The sequence below is a fragment of the Eufriesea mexicana genome, unplaced genomic scaffold (genome assembly GCF_001483705.2).
Source record: "Eufriesea mexicana isolate 0111107269 unplaced genomic scaffold, ASM148370v2 scaffold2314, whole genome shotgun sequence".
Lineage (NCBI taxonomy): Eukaryota > Metazoa > Arthropoda > Insecta > Hymenoptera > Apidae > Eufriesea > Eufriesea mexicana.
In genome coordinates, this window is record NW_016910386.1 from 387276 (window position 1) to 394504 (window position 7229).

Consider the following 7229-nt stretch of genomic DNA (forward strand, 5'->3'; position numbering starts at 1 on the left):
ATAGCCTTGACTTTTATGCTATGCTCCTATAGTGGGTTGATTTCTGCGCTCTACATTGTCCTAATATGCTCTGCTTGACTTTGGGTGTCCAGCAATTGTGCTCGCGGCACGTTTGGTTCAGTTATGCTGCGTTCGGTTATGTTAGGCTTGGTTATGATTTGATAAAAGAGCTTTGACTTTTGTGCTATGCTCCGCTATCCGGAAGACTGCAGCGTTCTCCATTGCTCTGCTGTACTCTGCTTAGCCCACGTGAGGCCAGCAGTAGCCGTCGTGGCACGTCAATTTCAGTTACGTTACGTCTGCCCATGCTACGCTTGGCTACGTAAGGACAGTATTGCTTTGACTTTTACGCTATACACTGCCATTCGGCGGCTTTCTGCGCTCTACTGTGCTCTAGCATATTCTGCTTGGCTATGAGGACTGCAGTATTGGTCTCGGTATGTTTGTCTGAGTTTGGTTACGTTTGGTTATATTACGTTTGTTTCGGTTAGGATAGGATAGCTTCCACTTTTGTGCTGTACACTGCAATGCGGTGGATTAATGCGCTGTGTTGTGCTCTCGTATATTCTGCTTTACCCTGGGAAAGTCAGCAACATCGTCCTCGGCACGTTAGGTTAAGCTGGGTAGCGTTCCTTTAAATTACGTTTGGATAGGCAACGAGAGGCTAGATTTGACCTTTGTGCTATACTCCGGTATTCCGTGGACTTCTACAACCTACGTCATTCTACTGTTCTTAGCTCGTCTCTGGGGAGGCCACTAATAGTGGTCTTGGGCGGTTATGATGAATTAGGCTACGTGTGGATACGTTACGCTAGTTTGGGTTGGGCTTGGATGGATATGACTTTCGTGATACACATTGATTTTCGGTGGATTTCTACGCTCTACTGTGCTCTTCTATATTCTGCTTTCCCGTGGGGAGAGCAGCAACAGCGGTCGCGCCACGAAGTGTTGAGTTAGCGTATGTTTGACTTCGCAGTGGTCCATAGATTAACAGCGTATAGCACAAAAGTTAAAGCTAACCTATCCTAACCAAACCAAACGTAACATAATGGAACGTAACCGAACTAAGACTAACGTGCCTAGGATACTGCTGCTGGCCTCCCCAGACACAAGCAGAATATACTAGGGAACGGTAGAGCGCAGAAACCCGCCGCATTGCAGTGCCTAACAAGAGAGTCAAGGTAAACGAATCCCTACATGAACTAACCTAAACCAACCAAACGTAGCGTAGCACAACCTAACGTGGCCAGACCACTATTCCTATCTTCCCCAACAAGGGTAGGTTTAACTTCTGCGCTGTGATTTGGTATTGGGAGGTTTTCTGCGCTCCATTGTGCTCTAGTGCGTCCTGCATGGAACTGGGGAGGGCAGCAATAGCGGTCTCGGCACGATAGGTTGTGTTACGTTAGGTTAGGTTATGTTGCGATTGGTTATGTTAAGAGGGGATAGCGTTGTCTGTAGCGCTGTAGTCTGCTGTTAGGTGGATTTCTGCTCCCTACAGTGCTCTAATATTTGGAGGTTGGATCTGTGTAGACCACCAGTAGTGGCCACGGCACGTTATGTTGTGACAGGTTACGATTGGTTATGTTGTGTCAGACTAAGTTTGGCTAGGGCAGCTACATCTTTTGTTCTTTGAATAGCTATTCGGTAGATTTCTGCGTTCTACTCCTCCTTGGCATGCCCTGCTTGGCTCTGAGAGGGCAGCAATAGCGGTCTCGGCACGTTAGGTTGAGTTAGGATGTGTTTGGCTATGTCCTGTTTGCTTGGGTTATGCTTAGGTAGCTCTGACTTTTCTGATATACACTGCTATTCTATGGATTTCCGCGTTCTACTCTCCACTAACTTGTTCTCCATTGCTCTGGGGAGGTCCCGGCATGTTAGTGTGAGTTAGACTACGATTGGTTATGTTACGGTTGGTTGGGTTAGGAGGGGGTAGCTTTAGCTACAGAGCTGTGGTCTGCTATTGGGCGAATTTCTGCAATCCACATTGCTATACTGTGCCCCGCTCGGCTCTCGGGAAGCCGGCAACAGTGGTCGCGGCACGTTATGTTGGGTGTGGCTATGTCATGATGGAATATGATAGCTTGAGTTACATTTGGGTATCTTTGGCTTTTCTGCTCTACACTGCGGTTCTATGGTCTTCTGCGCTCTACGCCGCTCTAGTAGGTTCCGCAAGGCCCTGGGGAGGCCTGAAATAGTGGTCGCGACACATTCGCTAGTGTTACGTTACGTATCGTTTGGTTATGATTGGTCAGGTTTTGTCAGGTTTGGTCATGGTGTATTTGATTTTTGTGTTATGCACTGCTAGTTTGTTGCCTTCTGCGCTCTACTGCGCGCTACTACACTCTGCTCGAATCTGCGGGGCCAGCAAGTGTGGTCGTGCCTCGATAGGTTGTGCTAGGCTACGATTGTTAATGCTGCGGTTGGTCAGGTTAGGTTAGGATAGCTTTGACCTCTTTCCTATACTCCGCTATTCGGTGGTACTCTACGCTCTACATTGCTCTACTACACTCTGCACGACCCGGTGGAAGCCAGTAATACGGGTTTCGGTACGATAGGTTCAATTAGGCTTCGTTCAGCTATGCTACATTAGCATGGGTGAGGATAATATAGCTTTGGCTCTTATGCTATACACCGCTGTTCGGTGCACACATGCGCTCTACGTGGCTCTAGTATGGTCTGCTTTCCTCTGGCGAGGCCAGCAATTGTATCCACGGCATGATATGTTTGGTAAGGTTACGTTCGGTTATGATCGGTTTGGACAGGTTACGTTGGGATATCCTTGACATTTGTGCTACATGCTGGAATGCAGTGGATTACTGAGCTCGACGAAGTTCTAGTTTATTCTGCTTGGCTGTGGGGAGGCAAGCAATGGCGGCCACGGCTCGATAGGTTGAGTTATGCTACGTTCGGTTATGTTACGTTTGGCTATGTTAGGAAGGGTTAGCTTTGACTTTTGTGCTGTACACTACTATTCGGTGGTCTTCTGCCCTCTACTGTGCTTCAGCGTGTTCTGCTTTCCTCTGAGGATGCCAGTAATAGCGGTCTCGTCACGTTCGCTTTTGATATGTTTCGTTTGGCTATGTTGCGTTAGCCTTGGCTAGGTTTAGATAGCATCGACTTTTCCGCTATTCACAGCGATTCTATGGATCTCCGCGGTCTGCTCTCCTCTATTATGTTCCGCTTGGCTCTGCAGAGGACAGCAATAGCTGTCGGGTCACGTTTGTGTGAGTCAGTTTGCATATGGTTTTGTTACGTTTGGTAAGGTTAGGATACGATAGCTTCGACTTCTGTGCTATTCACTGCTATTCTTTGCATTTCTGTTCTCTACATTGCCCTAATATTATCTGCTCGACTCTGGGGATCCCAGTGATAGGAGTCTCGGCACGTTAGGTTGAGTTATGCTGCGTTTGGTTATGTTACGTTTGGTCAAGTTGGGAGAGGATAGCATAGACTTTTGTGCTATATACTGCTATTCGTTCAGCTTCTGCCCTAATTTTCTCTGCTTTCCTCTGGGGATGCCTGCTGTGGTGGTCTCGGCACGTTAGTCTGAGCCATGTTGCGTATGATTATGTTACGCTTGGACAGATTAGGAAAGGATAGTTTCGACTTTTGTGCAGTATGCTGCTGTTCGGTGGTTTCTGCGCTATACATTGCTTTACTATACTCTGCTCGACCCTCGGGATCCGAGCAACAGTGGTATGGCACGTTAGGTTTTGTTAGGTTACGTTTGGTTATGTTAGGTTACGTAGTGTTAGGTTAAGATAGCTTCGACCTTATGGGGGCGAGTATCACCGCCCACGGGGTTAACGGCATCCCAGGCCGAGCCTTTGCACTGGCTATGGAGACGCGTGGCAACCGGGTGCAGCGGCTGTTCGACAGCTGCCTCAGGACCGGTTGCATCCCCGTATATTGAATGAGAGCGAGGGTCGTTCTGATTCGCAAACCGGGGAAGCTGTCGTACCCTCCGAAGGCATACCTGCCGCTATGCCTGCTCGACGAGGCTGGCAAGTGCTTCGAGCGCGTTCTAGTTGCCCGTCTCCGAGGGCATTTAGCGGACGCGGGTCACGATCTCAGCGTCAGCCAGTTCGGATTCCGGAAGGGTCGGTCGACGATGGACGCAATTAATCGCGTTGGTAATCTGTCGGAAGCTGCTGTTGACCGGGGCGGTGTGGTGCTGGCGGTCGGCGTGTATATCTCCTACGCCTTCAACACGCCATCGGGTATACTCTGCTGTACCACTGGGATCCCCAACACGTGACGGCGGTGATCGGCGACTGCTTGGCGCAGCGGTCGAACATGTACCCGGACGGTACACGACCGTCGCGCGAGGGACGAACTGCGGATTCCCACAGGGATCGGTGCTCGGGCCGAACCTGCGGGATCTCGCGTAGGACGCATCGTTGTGCACCACACTCCACCGTGGCCTGAGCCTGACGTATTTCGTGGACTACACGCTCGCGATGGCCGGCGGGTCGGGCTCGGAGTAGGCCAAGCTGCGCGCGGAAGGCGGCGTAGCCCTCGTCCCGTATAGCATCCGGCGGATGGGGCTGAGCATCTCGCCCGAGAAGACCGAGGCAATGTGGTAATGCCATCTGTCCCGGGGAAGCCGCCCCAGTCACGCATGCGCGTGGGAAGCGTCGTGGTCGATGTTCGGGACCGGATGGAATATCACAGACTCTTCCTGGATGGCCACTGGAGGGTCGACGAGCATCTTCTCGCGCTGGAACCGCGCCTGCAAGCGATGACGTGTGCGCTGTGTCGCCTTCTCCTTAACCTGGATGGGCCAGACGGGACGGTGAGTCGCCCCTACACGGGAGTCGTTCGCTTGGTGGCCCTTTGCGGGGCTCCGATCTGGGCGAACGACCTGGCCCCAGGTCCGCGCAGTCGGGCAATTCTCCGGCGAGTCGCTCGCAGGACGGCGAACATGGTCGTTCGCGGTTACCGCACAACTTCCCACGACGCGGCGATGATCCTGGCGGCTGTTACGCCGTTCGAACTGCCAGCAGCGGGGGAGGCCCGCATCTTCGTTCTCCTCCGCCGGGGCGGCGACGGTGCTGCTGAGAAAGGGGCCGCTTCTTTGAGGCGAACGGTCCAACTGTCCGTGATGACCGCCTGGCGAGCTCGGCTGAGGAAGCAAAGCAGCCGGCGGCTCCGGTTGATCGGGGTAGTGCTCTCAGTGCCGGATGCATGAGCGCGCAGCTGCAGCCGGCACACCTTCCGTCGCACACTTGTGCTAACTGGGCACGGGTGCTTTGGAGAGTGCGTGTGTCGTATACGACGGGAACGTGAGCTGCGGTGTCACCTCTCAGGGGAAGGGCGGTACGTGCGCAGCGCACGCTGGAGGAATGTGTGGCCTGCGCTAGCGCGCGCCGGGTCCTTTGTCCCGTGGTAGTTGGGGACCTTTCTCTCTCCGCCGTCGTGGCGCAAATGAAGGAGAGCTTAGGTGCATAGGGTACGGTGGACTCCATCTATGAGGCGCTTATGTTACAGAAGGAGACCGTGGAGGAAGCCGGCGAGAGTTGCGCGTGCTCCTCGCGCGTAGGAAGGCGGAGGCCACGAGCGAGGCGCGTCTTGGCTCCGCGCGCACAGCCGTAGGGATTAACGCGTTGGCCTTTCGCCTTCCCGAGCGACGCTGCACCAACCTCCGTGGGGACCGACCCTCTCTCCCGCTGTAACTTAGGTGAGCGTGACCACGGGCAGACAGATGGGGGCCCGTCTGTTCGAGAGAACGTGATCCGGGCGCGCGGCGCCGCGTGGTGTTCGCGCGGCGTCCGCATGGTTTGCGTGTGACGAGGTGCGGTGTTATGCGTGGTGTATGTGCCTGTGAACGACCCGTCTCGTGCGCATGGACACGGATGGATGGAGTGCGATTTGCCGTCGCGCGGGGAGAGAGCTGCGGTTGCTTCGCGGGGGCGTCCAGGCAGCTGCGGAGCCGCGAAGTCCAGGGAGCTCCGAAATGTGAAGGGCTGGCAGTCGCGGCGGTTTTAATGGTTAAATGTCCCACATAACCCCGCCCGCTCCCCCAGGGACCCGGTTACAATTGGATGATGTCCTCGGCGCGAAAAAAAGGACACCTTCGACCTTCTTGTTGCACACTCAGTCATACTGTTCTAGGCAAGATTGGTTGAGTTATGTTACGTTTGTCTGTGTTATGTTTGTTTACGTTAGGATAGGGCGGCTTTAAATCCTGTGCTGACCACTGGTATTGCTATGCATTGCCGTTCTATGGACCTCAGCGCACAATGCTCCTCTAATATTCCCTGCTTGGCGGCAGGGAGGCCAGAAATGGTGGTCTCAGCACGTTAGGATTAGTTAGTCCACGTTTGGTTAGGCTAGGGTCTGTCAGGTTAGGTTTGGACATATTTGACTATTATGCTATACGCCGCTATTTGGTGGCTCTGTGAGCTCTACTGTGCTCTAGTATATTCCGCTTAGCTTTGGGGATTCCAGGAATAGTGGTCTCGACACGTTCGGTTAGATTAGGGTACGCCTGATTATGTTACCTTTGGATAATTTGGGAAAGGATAGCCGCGGCTTTTGTGCTAAACATTGCTATTCGGATGATTACTTTGCTCTACATCGCTCTACTATAGTCTGAAAGACTCCGGGGTGGACAGAAACAGTGGTCGTGGCACGAAAGGTTAGGTTATGTTACGTTTGGTCATGTTAAGTTAGGTTTGGGTAGGGGCGGATATCTTTGATATTTGTGCTATACACAGCTATTCGGAGTTCTTCTGCGATCTGCTGCGCTCTAGTATGCTCTGCTTGTGACTGAGGATGTCAGCAATAGTGGTCTCGGCATGTTTGGTCGATTTATGCTACTTACGGTTTGGCAGGGTTTGTTGGATGATAGGTTTGCGTAGCTTTAACGTTCGTGGTATACACTGCCATTCTGTGCATTTCTGCGCTCTAGTCTAGACTGCTATGCTCTGCTCTTGTCTGGGGACGCCAGCAATAATTGTCTCGTCTAGTTAGGTTCAGCTAGTTTACGTTTCTTTAGGTTAGGTTACGTCTGGTAAGGTTAGGACAACTCTGACACATGTGCTATTCGCTGTTCTTTGGAGGCATTTTGCGCACTGCTGTGTTCTATAATATTCTACTCGGCTCTGGGGAATCCAGCAATCGTGGTCTCGGCACGTTAGGTAAAGCTATGTTGCGTTTGGTCATATTACGCTTGAACAGGTTAGGAGACGAAAGCTGTGGCTTTTGTGCTATACACTGCTATT